Below are 17,082 nucleotides of genomic sequence, written 5' to 3'. Positions count from 1 at the left end.
ATGGGGTATATTATATGTGGTATGTACAGTATCTGCATCTAGAGTAGATTATGGGAATAAAACTGAACACTGTAATCTGAACACTGTAAACTGAACACTAAAAGCTCTGACGAGACCCTTCCAATACAAGGTCTTTTCTCAAGGTTTCATGGTTAGATTGGTCTCTTGAAGAGATGTGTTGTATTAAATAGCTTGTTTCTTCCATGCTTGTACTTTTACATATAATATATTTGATAATATAAAATTATAGTAATAAGGCTATTTTAAGAAAATGATTTAATCCAAATCAGATTTACGCTGAACACATACAGTTTATATGTACTGTTCGTGTCCCAGGTACCAACCGCCAACCAACCAGATTTTGATTCATCTTATAGTTCTATTCTAGACGCATTCCTGACGCCAAGTTCTAATAGAGTCCAGTGAGTGTACAAAACATTAGGAACACCTTCCTACTATTGACTTGCAACCCCCTTTGCCCTCAGAACAGCCTCAACTAGTCAGGGCCAGGACTCTACGAGGTGTTGAAAGAGGTCCACAGGAATGCTGGACCATGTTTAATCTTTTGTCTGGCCCATTCACACTATGAGTGGCACACATACACAATACATGTCTCAATTGTCTCACAGCTTTAACATTCTTCTTCAACCTGCCTCCTCCCCTTCATCTACACTGGTGACATCAATAAGGGATCAGCTTCCACCTGGATTCACCTGGTCAGTCTATGGAAAGAGAAGATGTTCCTAATGTTTTGTACACTCAGTTGTCTGTATAAACTTGAGCATTTCAACAAGTACACTGGTGATGTCTCATTGTAATGTGAGGTGGACTCAGTGCTTTTTCTGCGTTCGTCTATTCTACAATAATTCCTAGTGATAATACATTGCTTACACAAATCAAGGAAAATACACAAAGGGCTAAGATGTACTTGCGTCGCCCAAAGATTTAAATGTTATTTATTAAGGAAAGAAAAACCTTCAGAACCTTGTTTTTTAAAGACACGTCCTCACTTTCCAACACAATGTTTCAAAATGTCTTCACAAATTACATCTCAAGTCCTGGTGATGACTGGGTATGTATGAGAGGGAAATGTGAAATAGAAACAATATATTTGAGTTGTTTTTCCTTGATTTATACCGCCTCATTGTAGGGGGGTGTTATGTTCTATGTTCCTTCAAGGTGTTCGAACGTTATGTTCTATGTTCCTTCAAGGTCTTCGAACGTTATGTTCTATGTTCCTTCAAGGTGTTAGAATGTTATGTTCTATGTTCCTTCAAGGTGTTAGAACGTTATTTTTTATAAATCAGAGAGAAGAAAGGGAGAGAGGGGTTGATGGAGCGAGAGGAGGAGGGGCCGGTGGAAGAGGAGGGGAGGAGGAGGCAGGACTAGGAATTTCCCTAAGGGGTTTATGTGTTTGCTCTCTCTCTCACTCAGTCAACCGCAAAGCAAAGTCACATACACTCTCACTCATTCTCTCTTTTTGACACAGAACCAGAGACGCACGTGACACACACACATACACACACACTCACAGACACCACTCCTTAGCATAGCGGGACAAGCAGCTCACAAATAACAGAGACATCTACCACTTGGATTTTATCAGAGGCTTTAAGAAGAGACCAGACACAGAGGACTGGAGAGAAGAGACCAGACACAGAGGACTGGAGAGAAGAGACCAGACACAGAAGACTGGAGAGAAGAGACCAGACACAGAGGACTGGAGAGAAGAGACCAGACACAGAGGACTGGAGAGAAGAGACCAGACACAGAGGAGTGGAGAGAAGAGAAAGGACACAGAGGACTGGAGAGAAGAGACCAGACACAGAGGACTGGAGAGAAGAGACCAGACACAGAGGAGTAGAGAGAAGAGACCAGACACAGAGGACTGGAGAGAAGAGACCAGACACAGAGGACTAGAGAGAAGAGACCAGACACAGAGGACTGGAGAGAAGAGACCAGACACAGAGGACTGGAGAGAAGAGACCAGACACAGAGGACTAGAGAGAAGAGACCAGACACAGAGGACTAGAGAGAAGAGACCAGACACAGAGGACTGGAGAGAAGAGACCAGACACAGTGGAGAGAAAAAGAGTAGGAAGACAGAGGAAGCCACAGAAAGAGGAAGAGACAAGAGGAACACCAGACCGAAGTCCCAGTGACTCAGGTGAGTCCTCACTCTCTCTCTCCTTACAGTATGTCTCTTATTCATACACTGAATCTCTCACCCACTCTTCTGGTCTCACTTTCTCTCTCTATCGCTTTTTTAACTCTTCCCCTCAGAGGAAGTGGTCTGTGAATGTCGGTTTGTTCTGAGAGTCATACCGTATGTGTGTGTGTGTGTGTGTGTGTGTGTGTGTGTGTGTGTGTGTGTGTGTGTGTGTGTGTGTGTGTGTGTGTGTGTGTGTGTGTGTGTGTGTGTGTGTGTGTGTGTGTGTGTGCATGCGAGAGAGAGAGGTTACTGATATGGTCTGTTTGGCAACAGTTGGTGGAAGAGTTGTGGTATGTGGATAAACAGGTAGTCAAGGACTTGCAAAATGTGTTGTGGCATGTAGTAAACACTCTGTTAGTTAATCACAACTCCAGGGTAGTAAACACTCTGTTAGTTAATCATAACTCCAGGGTAGAAACACTCTGTTAGTTAATCATAACTCCAGGGTAGTAAACACTCTGTTAGTTAATCACAACTCCAGGGTAGTAAACACTCTGTTAGTTAATCATAACTCCAGGGTAGAAACACTCTGTTAGTTAATCACAACTCCAGGGTAGTAAACACTCTGTTAGTTAATCACAACTCCAGGGTAGTAAACACTCTGTTAGTTAATCACAACTCCAGGGTAGAAACACTCTGTTAGTTAATCATAACTCCAGGGTAGAAACACTCTGTTAGTTAATCATAACTCCAGGGTAGTAAACACTCTGTTAGTTAATCACAACTCCAGGGTAGTAAACACTCTGTTAGTTAATCACAACTCCAGGGTAGAAACACTCTGTTAGTTAATCATAACTCCAGGGTAGAAACACTATGTTAGTTAATCACAACTCCAGGGTAGAAACACTATGTTAGTTAATCATAACTCCAGGGTAGTAAACACTCTGTTAGTAAACACTCTGTTAGTTAATCATAACTCCAGGGTAGTAAACACTCTGTTAGTAAACACTGTTAGTTAATCACAACTCCAGGGTAGTAAACACTCTGTTAGTTAATCACAACTCCAGGGTAGAAACACTCTGTTAGTTAATCATAACTCCAGGGTAGTAAACACTCTGTTAGTAAACACTCTGTTAGTTAATCACAACTCCAGGGTAGTAAACACTCTGTTAGTTAATCACAACTCCAGGGTAGAAACACTCTGTTAGTTAATCATAACTCCAGGGTAGTAAACACTCTGTTAGTAAACACTGTTAGTTAATCACAACTCCAGGGTAGTAAACACTCTGTTAGTTAATCACAACTCCAGGGTAGAAACACTCTGTTAGTTAATCATAACTCCAGGGTAGTAAACACTCTGTTAGTAAACACTCTGTTAGTTAATCACAACTCCAGGGTAGAAACACTCTGTTAGTTAATCACAACTCCAGGGTAGAAACACTCTGTTAGTTAATCATAACTCCAGGGTAGAAACACTATGTTAGTTAATCATAACTCCAGGGTAGAAACACTATGTTAGTTAATCATAACTCCAGGGTAGAAACACTATGTTAGTTAATCATAACTCCAGGGTAGAAACACTATGTTAGTTAATCACAACTCCAGGGTAGAAACACTATGTTAGTTAATCATAACTCCAGGGTAGTAAACACTCTGTTAGTAAACACTCTGTTAGTTAATCATAACTCCAGGGTAGTAAACACTCTGTTAGTAAACACTCTGTTAGTTAATCACAACTCCAGGGTAGAAACACTCTGTTAGTTAATCATAACTCCAGGGTAGAAACACTCTGTTAGTTAATCACAACTCCAGGGTAGTAAACACTCTGTTAGTTAATCATAACTCCAGGGTAGAAACACTCTGTTAGTTAATCATAACTCCAGGGTAGTAAACACTCTGTTAGTTAATCACAACTCCAGGGTAGAAACACTCTGTTAGTTAATCATAACTCCAGGGTAGAAACACTATGTTAGTTAATCACAACTCCAGGGTAGAAACACTATGTTAGTTAATCATAACTCCAGGGTAGTAAACACTCTGTTAGTAAACACTCTGTTAGTTAATCATAACTCCAGGGTAGTAAACACTCTGTTAGTAAACACTGTTAGTTAATCACAACTCCAGGGTAGTAAACACTCTGTTAGTTAATCATAACTCCAGGGTAGTAAACACTCTGTTAGTTAATCACAACTCCAGGGTAGTAAACACTCTGTTAGTTAATCATAACTCCTGGGTAGTAAACACTCTGTTAGTTAATCACAACTCCAGGGTAGAAACACTCTGTTAGTTAATCATAACTCCAGGGTAGAAACACTATGTTAGTTAATCACAACTCCAGGGTAGAAACACTATGTTAGTTAATCATAACTCCAGGGTAGAAACACTATGTTAGTTAATCACAACTCCAGGGTAGAAACACTATGTTAGTTAATCATAACTCCAGGGTAGAAACACTATGTTAGTTAATCACAACTCCAGGGTAGAAACACTCTGTTAGTTAATCACAACTCCAGGGTAGAAACACTATGTTAGTTAATCACAACTCCAGGGTAGAAACACTATGTTAGTTAATCACAACTCCAGGGTAGAAACACTATGTTAGTTAATCACAACTCCAGGGTAGAAACACTATGTTAGTTAATCACAACTCCAGGGTAGAAACACTATGTTAGTTAATCACAACTCCAGGGTAGAAACACTCTGTTAGTTAATCACAACTCCAGGGTAGAAACACTCTGTTAGTTAATCACAACTCCAGGGTAGTAAACACTCTGTTAGTTAATCACAACTCCAGGGTAGAAACACTCTGTTAGTTAATCACAACTCCAGGGTAGTAAACACTCTGTTAGTTAATCACAACTCCAGGGTAGTAAACACTCTGTTAGTTAATCACAACTCCAGGGTAGTAAACACTCTGTTAGTTAATCACAACTCCAGGGTAGTAAACACTCTGTTAGTTAATCATAACTCCAGGGTAGAAACACTCTGTTAGTTAATCATAACTCCTGGGTAGTAAACACTGTTAGTTAATCATAACTCCAGGGTAGTAAACACTCTGTTATCCACTCACTCCACTCTATATTTCCCCCTCTCTATCTCTCCACTCTCTATTTCCCCCTCTCTCTCTCCACTCTCTATTTCCCCCTCTCTTATCTCCACTCTCTATTTCCCCCTTTCTCTCTCCACTCTCTATTTCCCTCTCTCTCCACTCTCAATTTCCCCCTCTCTCTCCACTCTCTATTTCCCCCTCTCTATCTCCACTCTCTATTTCCCCCCCTCTCTCTCTACTCTCTATTTCCCTCTCTATCTCTCCACTCTCTATGTCCCCCTCTCGACCTCTCCACTCTCTATTTCCTCCTCTCTCTCTCTCCACTCTCTATTTCCCCCTCTCTCTCTCTCCACTCTATTTCCCCCCTCTCTCTCTCTCCACTCTCTATGTCCCCCTCTCTCTCTCCACTCTCTATTTCCCCCCTCTCTCTCTCTCTCCACTCTCTATCTCACCCTCTCTCTCTCTCTCCACTCTCTATCTCCAGAGAGGGGAGCGATAGACTGGGAAATATAGAGAGGGGAGGGAATGCTGGCAGTTTTACAGGCTCCTGACCAGTTCTATTTTGTGTAATATTTTGAGCTGATCTTAACTTTTTTGTACATCATGTTACCTATAAAAATAAAGTCACACACTCCATATATAAACTCCCAGTAATCTTTATATAGGTGGACCCATTGTTAACAGGCGTTATAATGAAGACCATAGACAGCTCCTGAGTTTATAGTTTGGGGAAGTTTACAATTTATTCTACCAAACTGTTTGCGCATTTTTATAGAACAGTTTAATTTCAATAACGTTTTAGTTTTGTAAAGTTTTTTATTTTTTATGTTAGGTGGTTCATTATAAAAATCTGAATAAAAAAATGATAAAAATCTAAAAGTTAAAATTCAAATAATGCAAGAACAACACCCTTTGACACCTGGACACATTGATACACCGCGATCCATTGTGTGGCTAAAAACATTTGAGAATGGAACTCACAGATAGCTATAGGCCAATGCAGTAGTATTAGAGTCAGCTAAGTAAAATATATAGGCCGAAAAACCAACAAACCAAAACAGTAGAAAATATCCTGATGGAAATACAGGTTCATCTCTCTACTCTGCCTATCTGCCTCCCTTTCTATCTGTCTTGACTTGAGCTATCTCTAGTGAAGTGCAACATTGTATCAACTCAGCAGGTTGGCGTGCTCAGGCGGCTCCCTCCACGTTATCAGGACAGAGAAACCACACACATGCTCATTGCTCACATAAAGCAAAACTAAGCCGAAACTTGTTTCTCACAAGTGTAGCAGGTTGTCTACTCTGCGTATCAGCACAATTTATCAACTTTTATCATTTATTTATTTATCTTAGTTGTTTTGCACTGACTCCTTTGCACTGGCTCTATGCACACTCCAACACACACACACTCCAACACACACACACACACACTTCAATACATACACACACTCAAACACACACACACACACCAACACACACACACACACTCCAACACATACACACACTCCAACACACACACACACACACTCCAACACATACACACACACACACACTCCAACACATACACACACTCCAACACACACACACACACACCCCAACACACACACACACACTCCAACACATACACACACACACTCCAACACACACACACACTCCAACACACACACACACACTCCAACACATACATACACTCCAACACATACACACACTACAACACATACACACACTACAACACACACACACACACACACACAAATACACACACTCCAACACATACACACACACACACACTACATGCGCTCATACACACACACACACACCAACACATACACACTACATGCGCTCATACACACACACACACACACACACACTCCAACACATACACACACGCACACTACATGAGGCTCATACACACACACACACACTCCAACACATACACACACACTCCAACACATACACACACGCACACTACATGCGCTCATACACACAAAACACACACATGCATATTGATGCCACTCACACACAGACACTTTCACACTTCACATACCCTTCTGCTACTCTGTTCATAACAATAATAATAATATATCCTTCTACTACTCTGTTTATAATAATGTCCTCTTCTTCTTCTTCTACTCTGTTTATAATAATGTCCAATTCTTCTACTACTCTGTTTATAATAATATCCTCTTCTTCTTCTACTCTGTTTATAATAATGTCTTCTTCTTCTTCTACTCTGTTTATAATAATGTCCTCTTCTTCTTCTTCTACTCTGTTTATAATAATGTCCTCTTCTTCTTCTACTCTGTTTATAATAATGTCCTCTTCTTCTTCTACTCTGTTTATAATAATGTCCTCTTCTTCTTCTACTCTGTTTATAATAATATCCTCTTCTTCTTCTACTCTGTTTATAATAATATCTTCTTCTACTCTGTTTATAATACTACTCTGTTTATAATAATGTCTTCTTCTTCTTCTACTCTGTTTATAATAATATCCTCTTCTTCTTCTACTCTGTTTATAATAATGTCTTCTTCTTCTTCTACTCTGTTTATAATAATATCCTCTTCTTCTACTACTCTGTTTATAATAATATCCTCTTCTTCTACTACTCTGTTTATAATAAAATCCTCTTCTTCTTCTACTCTGTTTATAATAATATCCTCTTCTTCTTCTACTCTGTTTATAATAATATCCTCTTCTTCTTCTACTCTGTTTATAATAATATCCTCTTCTTCTTCTACTCTGTTTATAATAATGTCTTCTTCTTCTTCTACTCTGTTTATAATAATATCCTCTTCTTCTTTTACTCTGTTTATAATAATATCCTCTTCTTCTTCTTCTACTCTGTTTATAATAATGTCTTCTTCTTCTTCTACTCTGTTTATAATAATAATAATGTCTTCTTCTTCTTCTACTCTGTTTATAATAATATCCTCTTCTTCTTCTACTCTGTTTATAATAATGTCCTCCTCTTCTTCTTCTACTCTGTTTATAATAATGTCTTCTTCTTCTACTCTGTTTATAATAATAATAATATCTTCTTCGTCTTGTCTCAACATTTTAAATTATACTCCAGACACATTTTCTTCCCACATTTTAGATGCTTTTCAATAATCAGCAACGTGCGCTGCCCAAATAGACCTAGGCCTGCGCACTTGTGATTTGAAACAATCCACAGCTAAGTCAAGCTCTCTGGTGAAGTATTTTGAATGATTGTATTTAGACAGGAGTAATTATATAATTTTGGCAAAACATCAATTTACTTTAGTGGAAGCCAGCATCTTAACGGTGCACTATGCACCCGGCAACTTTCCTTTCTAATTCGTGAGTAGCTGAAACCAGAGATCTGTAAATAATGATGAGAGGCTCATGTCTCCACCCTAACAATGTGAGTCGTTGTCCTCAAGGCGGGAATGCAGGCAAAAAGCTTAGGTCTAGATATTATGCCCATAGAAATGCAAATGGACTTATTCAGGACAGATTTTGGCAAGAGTGAGCCATCTCACCTCTTCCTCTCTGCTAAAATTAGCGAGTGAAACAGCGCCCCTCTGTCTTACTATATGTAGCCAATGTATCTGATGCTGTCTGGCCAGAAAAGGTATGACATGCCATACTCCTTTTGTTCAGACAGTATCAGATGCATGGTCTACACATACGGAGACAGATGCTTTATCTCGGATGCTTTATCTGTCTATTTATTTATTTATTTAACTAGGCAAGTCAGTTAACCTCTTGAAACTCCCCATCCCGGATCCGGGATTGTGACTAAGCCTCAGGCTCATTAGCATAACGCAACGTTAACGATTTCTGAAAATCGCAAATAAAATTAAAATAATGCGTTTGCTCTCAAGCTTAGCCTTTTCTTAACAACACTGTCATCTCAGATTTTCAAAATATGCTTTTGAACCATAGAAATTGACTAATTTGTGTAAGAGTATGCAAAGCTAGCATAGCATTTTGTGTAGCATGTAGCACGCAACATTTTCACAAAAGCCAGATAACCAAATAAATAAAATCATTTACCTTTGAAGAGCTTCTGATGTTTTCAATGAGGAGACTCCCAGCCACATACCAAATGCGCAGTGTTTCCTGAAAGCGTCTGTGTGTAGGAGAAATCGCACCGTTTTCTACATTGCGCCTGGCTACCGAAACGAACCGAAAATGCAGTCACCTACAACGTGAAACTTTTTCCGGATTAACTACATAATATCGACCGAAACATGGCAAACGTTGTTTGGAATCAATCCTCAAGGTGTTTTTTCACATATCTCTTCATTGACATGCAGTTCATGGAAGCTTGCTTTCTCTCTGTGCCCCATGGAAAAATACTGGCAGGTGACTTTGCGCACCAATTTCGGCGCAGGACACCGGGCAGACACGTGGTAAATGTGGTCTCTTATGGTCAATCTTCCAACGATCTGCCTACAAATACGTCACAATGCTGCAGACACCTTGGGGAAACGACAGAAAGGGCAGACTCATTCGTCTTGCGTTCACAGCCATATAAGGAGATCATGAAAGACAGAGCCTCAAAAATCCTTGTCATTTCCTGGATGCCAAGTCATCTTGGTTTTGCCTGAAGCTCACGTTAAAGGGCACGCACAGAGAAGATATTTGTATTTCTGGACACGTCAGAGTGTTTTCTTTCGAACAGTAGCAATTATATGCATAGTCGAGCATCTTTTTGTGACAAAATATCTTGTTTAAAACGGGAACGTTTTTCTTCCAAAAATGAAATAGCGCCACCATAAGTGTAAGAGGTTAAGAACAAATTCTTATTTCCAATGATGGCCTAGGAACAGTGGGTTAACTGCCTTGTTCAGGGGCAGAACAACGGATTTGTACCTTGTCAGCTCGGGGGTTTGAACTTGCAACCTTCCAGTTACTAGTCCAACGCTCTAACCTCCAGGCTACCCTGCCACCCCAGGTGTGCATCTCAGTCAACTAAATGATCAACGGGCAAGGAGGTAGGGTATGGCGGGACAGGTCCCCGGTAACACTGGCCCTGTGCCAGAACAACAACCTCTCCCTCAATTTGGGAAAGACAACGGAGCTTATCATGGACTACAGAAAATGGAAAGCTGAAGAGCGGGTTCAGAGCTTCAAGTTGCTCCATGTCCACATCACTAAGGACCTATCACGGTCCAAACACACCAACACAGCTGTGAAGAGGGCAAAACAATGCCTCTTCCACCTCAGGAAGAGAGCATCTTGACTGGCTGCATCACCGCCTGGTATGGCAACTGCTCGGCATCTGACCGCAAAGCGCTGCAGAAGGTACATCACTGGGGCTGAACTCTCTGCCATCCAGGACCTTTATACCAGGCGGTGTCAGAGGAAGACCCTAAAATTGTCAAAGATTCCAGCTACCCAAGTCAGGGACTGTTTTCTCTGCTACCACACGGCAAGCGGTACCGGAGGGTACCGGAGGGGGAGGAAGGGGAGAGGTAAGGGGAGACGGTGGGGGGGGGGGGAGACGGGGGAGGAAGGGGAGAGATAAGGGGACACGGGGGAGGAAGGGGAGAGGTAAGGGGAGACGGGGGGAGGAAGGGGAGACGGGTGGAGGAAGGGGGAGAGATAAGGGGAGAAGGGGGAGGAAGGGGAGAGGTAAGGGGAGACGGGGGAAGAGGGGAGAGGTAATGAGAGACGAGGGGAGGGGAGACGGGGGGGGGGGAGACGGGGGGGGAGGAAGGGGAGACAGGGGGGGGAAGGGGAGACGGGGGGAGGAGGGGAGAGGTAAGGGGAGACGGGGGGGAAGGGGAGGAAGGGGAGACAGGGGGAGAAGGGAGAGGTAAGGAGAGACGGGGGGAGGGGAGACGGGGTAGGAGGGGAGAGGTAAGGGGAGACGGGGGAGGGAGGGGAGAGGTAAGGGGAGACGGGGGAGGGAGGGGAGAGGTAAGGGGAGAAGGGGGGAGGTAAGGTGAGATGGGGGGAGGAAGGGGAGAGGTAAGGGGAGACGGGGGGAAGTAAGGTGAGATGGGGGGAGGAAGGGGAGAGGTAAGGGGAGACGGGGGAAGAGGGGAGAGGTAAGGGGAGATGGGGGGGGGAAGAGGGGAGAGGTAAGGGGAGAAGGGGGGAGGTAAGGGTGAGATGGGGGGGGAGGAAGTGGAGAGGTAAGGGGAGACGGGGGGAAGAGGGAGGGGAGAGGTAAGGGGAGAGGGGGAAGGGGGGGGGAGGTAAGGTGAGATGGGGGAGGAAGTGGAGAGGTAAGGGGAGACGGGGGGAAGAGGGGGAGAGGTAAGGGGAGACGGGGGAAGAGGGGGAGAGGTAAGGGGAAACGGGGGGAGAAGAGGGGAGAGGTAAGGGGAGACGGGGGAGGAAGGGGAGAGGTAAGGGGGAGACGGGGGAGGAAGGGGAGAGGTAAGGGGAGATGGGGGAGGGGAGATGAGGGGGAAGGGGAGAGGTAAGGGGAGAAGGGGGGAGGAAGGGGAGAGGTAAGGAGAGACAGGGGGGGGAGGGGAGAGAAGAGGTGGTAAAGCCATTTTGCTTGGTCAATCAAAACCCTCCAACTTCGAAATTTGATGTCTGAGAAACATGGATAAACATCTCATTTTGAAGGGAGACTGTGAGAGCTGGTTGGTCGAGCTTCCTCTGTCCATCAGTTCAGGTCTGCATCCAGTGGAGAAACGTTCACTGGGGAGAGCAAAAGGCAGAACTTTAGGTCCAGGGCTGGATCAGAAATATTTGTTATATTTGCACAGCTTTTATTATGACTGCAATAGCTGATGGTGGCATGAAAGGGCTACGTTTTGATGATTAAACAAGTTGTAAGTTTGAGGGCTTGGCTACACACTGGCCAACCAAGGCTTTCCTTGGCTTAATACTGCATGCATTTGTCTCAAGTTCTGTAGGTTATTGGCAATCATTGCCCTCAACTTCAGTTCGTCTGGGGGCAGAATAGTCCATTGTGGATTGATACTACAGTTTATGAAAAGCATTGGCAACAACAACAAGTGGATTGAGTGATGGCAAATGTTGTTGTTTTTTAACTAAAAAAACAACAACATCCAGTATTGGCTTAGTAATTGGCTTCGACGAGAAAAGGCCTTTATGCATCTTACTTATCCTCAAATAAAAAATACTTAGCTCCTGTAACTGGTATTGTATGTGTGAGGCACGTTCTCAATAAGCACGATATAGCCTAGGCCTGCCGTTAAATATGGTGTTATCGGACTAGAAACATTTGAATAGACTATGTTTGGAGGAGCACGTCTTTGGTAACCAGACAATAGGTACTGATTGGAAATGGGAAAGGACACGAGCCGAATGGGGTGCGCACTGCAGGTAGGCCTTTGTGAATTGGGAATAATGAAACAAAATAACATGTCGGCAAAAGCTCTGCGAGCCATTTGGAAACCTTTTATGGACAGGCTCCTTGGCTAATGCATGTCCAGGATATCAAACAAGACGCCAGACACATTGCTGTTGAGACAGCTTTCGTTATAGTAGGGAAAAGGTCACTTACTAAGGGCTTGTTTTTTTAATCCAAAGAAATGGAAAACAATCAATTGTTACAGGAAAATAACTTAAATGTCTCTAAATACGAGTGTTACCGGATTATCTCCTCTCTCATTCCATGATGGGCATAGAGTTTAGTCTACATGGAGGGTTTTTACGCACATCCACAATAATAACAGGAGCTGGCTGAAGTCATAATAATAATATAACATAGATAAATAGGAGATGTCTGCTCACTGTTTTGCTGCTGCCAAACTTGATCTTTTAATACAGCTTTGGTGATTTAAGATTCCAATGAGCTCTCACGAGCCAAACCCTTTGTCGATAGTATTGAGTACTTGGCAATGGCATTGGGCCTGACAAAAAAACACAGCCTTCATTAAGAGGAGGGTAGGATATTCTTGTAATTAAAAAAAAAATCTAATTAAACGAAATGGGGGAAAAACATGAGTTTTTTTTAGGTTTCTAAATAAGAGGTTTACGGGCATGAAAAGCACATCTCTCTTGTTCTATGTGCATATTTACTGGCACTGCGTCACGGCTGGATACGCGTTCTCAAAATCCATCCCATAATCACCTTTCCGCAAATATGGTTACCCCAGTAAAACCAGCTTTAGGTTTGGTCTTAAATATCCATACCAGCCGCATGCTAAAATGTAAGGACACACAACAGATATTGCCACCCCTCCCACCTCAGCGCAAGCGACCTCATATAAAACAGATAAATGACCGATTCTGGCGCTAGTGTTTGAAAATAGAAGAGCGCCGGCTTTAACAGGTCTAAATTGCAAACGAACGTGCGTTTGACAATTGCGCTGTCTTAACGCCAGTCGAAAATAGATGCCTCTGTCTCACCTCTCCAAACCTTAATGGCACACAGATAGGTATGTGGCAAGCAGCTGTGGTAACACACACGCGCGCACACACACGCGCACACACAAACACACACACACACAGCCGACGCTTCATTTGTTAATCGTGAGCTTCTGAAACAAAAAGTGAGTCGGAGGGGGGGACCTGGGGAGCTCTGAGGTACCAGAGAGGGGGGGGGGGGGGACAAATTACCTTCATAATAAAGCATTGCATGCGTATCATCGCATTTGAGTAGTGGCATAGAGCAGTAGAGTAGAGGCACTTACAGAAGTTGCGCACAGGGGAACATCTTAGTAGCCTGGGGTCCAGGAAGAATGTGGACTTTTATAAACGTATTTCATGCAATTCTACATCATTTTACATGACTGCAGACTTTGGCAGAATCTTTTTTAATACCGCACAAATGATCGAAATGAAAGGCTACACTGACAAACTGAGAATCTGAGATACATAAAGACGACCATTAATCCATCAATAGCATTGGCCTAGGTATGTGGAGTCATATTGTAGGCTACAATATGAGGAGGAAATTATAGTCCTAAAAATGCAATCCAGTTTTACTGACTCACCCACCGATGTGGGGGTCACTCGCTGGTCATAGTTCATACCGAAAGCATATTTCTCGGTCTTACTATGTAAAACAATATTTGGAAATTGATCAAATATTTTGCTCACCTACAGAAGACAGATTAGAGTCTTCTCTTTTCAGCAGGAGCCATTTTGTTTCCAACCTGTGTTTTCACGGAGATCCCATTGTAATACTGTGACAGATTTGCCACGCGTTTACGACTAGGCTATGCCTTGGTGATGGCAACGCACAGCTCGGCAACTATTGATCATCTGTTTCTAAATTACAGCCATTTTCATGGTGTAGTAGTAGGCTATTCTGAATTATTTTGACCGACATTGGACAGACAGCAGTACTCACACAGCCATGGCCAAGAGTTGGTCTCAAATATAGGTTACAATGTTTTGCAAACCATAAACCCGGGGCAGCCTAATCCGATTCAAATCTTAGAATATCAGGCACAGAGGCAACTTGAATTAACTTTGATTGCTTTTGATTTCCTTTTTACATTGCAAAAAGTAACAATTACTTTTCAGGAGCGGTAGGGATCCGGCCCAATACCTTCCGAAACGAAACAGTCCAAAACAAAGAGGTGCTGAATCTTGTTCCGGCAGGATCTGGCTCAAATGAAGCTCTGGATAAAGCTCTGTGCCAGCCTGCCATGTAAACACACACACACACACTCACCAGACACACACACCAGACACACCAGACATTAGCATGGGGTGTACAGTATGCCAATGCCTGCAGCCAGACGCCATGCATGCCAAGCCTCTATAATTAGATCACACACACTCTCCTCTTTCCTGTTTACTCTCACTCTCACACACACACACACACACACACCATACTCCTCATTATCAATGTGCCACACACACACACACCATACTCCTCATTATCAATGTGCCACACACACACACACCATACCCCTCATTATCAATGTGCCACACACACACACACACACACACACACACACACACACACACACACACACACCATACTCCTCATTATCAATGTGTCACACATACACCATACTACTCATTATCAATGTGTCACACACACACACACACACACACACACACACACACACACACACACACACACACACACACACACACACACACACACACACACACACCTCATTATCAATGTGCCACACAGACACACACACCATACCACTCACTCATTATCAATGTGCTACACACACACACCATACTAGTCATTATCAATGTGTCACACATACACCATACTACTCATTATCAATGTGTCACACACACACACACACACACACACACACACACACACACACACACACACACACACACACACACACACACACACACACACACACACACACACACACACACACACACACCATACTCCTCACACTAGAGAGAGCTTGATACAATTGACCTGGAAGTGCGAAGACACAGCTGGGGGGGGGGGAGGGGAAAAGGGTGTCAGGGAGGGAGAGGAAAAGGGTGTCAGGGAGGGAGAGGAAAAGGGTGTCTGGGAGGGGAAAAGGGTGTCTGGGAGGGAGGGGAAAAGGGTGTCAGGGAGGGGAAAAGGGTGTCAGGGAGGGGAAAAGGGTGTCAGGGAGGGGAAAAGGGTGTCAGGGAGGGGAAAAGGGTGTCTGGGAGGGAGGGGAAAAGGGTGTCTGGGAGGGAGGGGAAAAGGGTGTCAGGGAGGGAGGGGAAAAGGGTGTCTGGGAGGGAGGGGAAAAGGGTGTCTGGGAGGGAGGGGAAAAGGGTGTCAGGGAGGGGAAAAGGGTGTCAGGGAGGGGGGAAAAGGGTGTCTGGGAGGGAGGGGAAAAGGGTGTCTGGGAGGGAGGGGAAAAGGGTGTCTGGGAGGGAGGGGAAAAGGGTGTCAGGGAGGGAGGGGAAAAGGGTGTCTGGGAGGGAGGGGAAAAGGGTGTCTGGGAGGGAGGGGAAAAGGGTGTCTGGGAGGGAGAGGAAAATGGTGTCTGGGAGGGAGGGGAAAAGGGTGTCAGGGAGGGGAAAAGGGTGTCAGGGAGGGGAAAAGGGTGTCAGGGAGGGGAAAAGGGTGTCTGGGAGGGAGGGGAAAAGGGTGTCAGGGAGGGAGGGGAAAATGGTGTCTGGGTGGGAGGGGAAAAGGGTGTCTGGGAGGGGAAAAGGGTGTCTGGGAGGGAGAGGAAAATGGTGTCTGGGAGGGAGGGGAAAAGGGTGTCTGGGAGGGAGGGGAAAAGGGTGTCTGGGAGGGAGGGGAAAAGGGTGTCTGGGAGGGGAAAAGGGTGTCTGGGAGGGAGGGGAAAAGGGTGTCAGGGAGGGAGAGGAAAATGGTGTCTGGGTGTCTGTCAGGAAGGGAGGAGAGGTGTGGAGTGTGTGTGTGTTTGTGTGAGGGGGAGAGGTTTGGAGTGTGTGTGTTTGTGTGAGGGGGGAGAGGTTTGGAGTGTGTGTGTGTGAGAGTGAGGACGAGAGGGGGCAGAGAATTGTGTGGCTGGTGTGGAGGTTTTCTATATAGTCTGGTTTGAAACCCAGTCGGGGGCAGATTGATGCTAAAGGTCAGTGTCTGTGCTGGTGAGAGGGCAGCTTGGTCGCTCAAAATCCACTGCGAAGTTAGACAGCCGTCCCAGTAAGCAGGACGTCAGAAGATGACGTCAAAGCCGGCCACTAGGGGCAACTTGCGTCTCCGAGGGCTGCGTGTTCAATCCCACTGCTTGCCACTCGTTTGTTGTTGTTGTTTTAACCCTGTCCCAAACCTCAACTCTTAACTTCACCATAGGGACTTCATGCCTTAACCTTCAGAATTAGAAGTTTATGGAAAAATGTCTGATTCCACAGTGAGTCTGTGAGAGAGATGGAAGAAGAAAGATATATATATATATATACACATACAAATACTTATTTTCCACCATAATTTGCAAATAAATTCATTAAAAATCCTACAATGTGATTTTCTGGATTTTTTTCTCATTTTGTCTGTCGTAGTTGAAGTGTACCTATGATGAAAATTACAGGCC

The 17,082-nt window shown here is 43.8% G+C and overlaps 1 protein-coding gene across 1 annotated transcript in view; it reads left to right on the top strand.

Moving 5' to 3' along the window:
* The first annotated feature begins 1,429 nt into the window (after nt 1-1,429).
* LOC135513779 (heparan sulfate glucosamine 3-O-sulfotransferase 1-like) overlaps nt 1,430-17,082 on the top strand; it is a 26,224-nt gene continuing 10,571 nt past the window's right edge. The window contains exon 1 of the mRNA XM_064936696.1: nt 1,430-2,167. The gene's annotated coding sequence lies outside the window, so the exon portion shown is untranslated. The remainder of the gene's footprint in view (nt 2,168-17,082) is intronic.

This window comes from Oncorhynchus masou, chromosome 25 (assembly GCF_036934945.1).
Source record: "Oncorhynchus masou masou isolate Uvic2021 chromosome 25, UVic_Omas_1.1, whole genome shotgun sequence".
Taxonomy (NCBI): Eukaryota; Metazoa; Chordata; class Actinopteri; order Salmoniformes; family Salmonidae; genus Oncorhynchus; species Oncorhynchus masou.
Note: the sequence above shows the minus strand (reverse complement) of the source record. Positions and strands in the feature narration are given on the sequence as shown.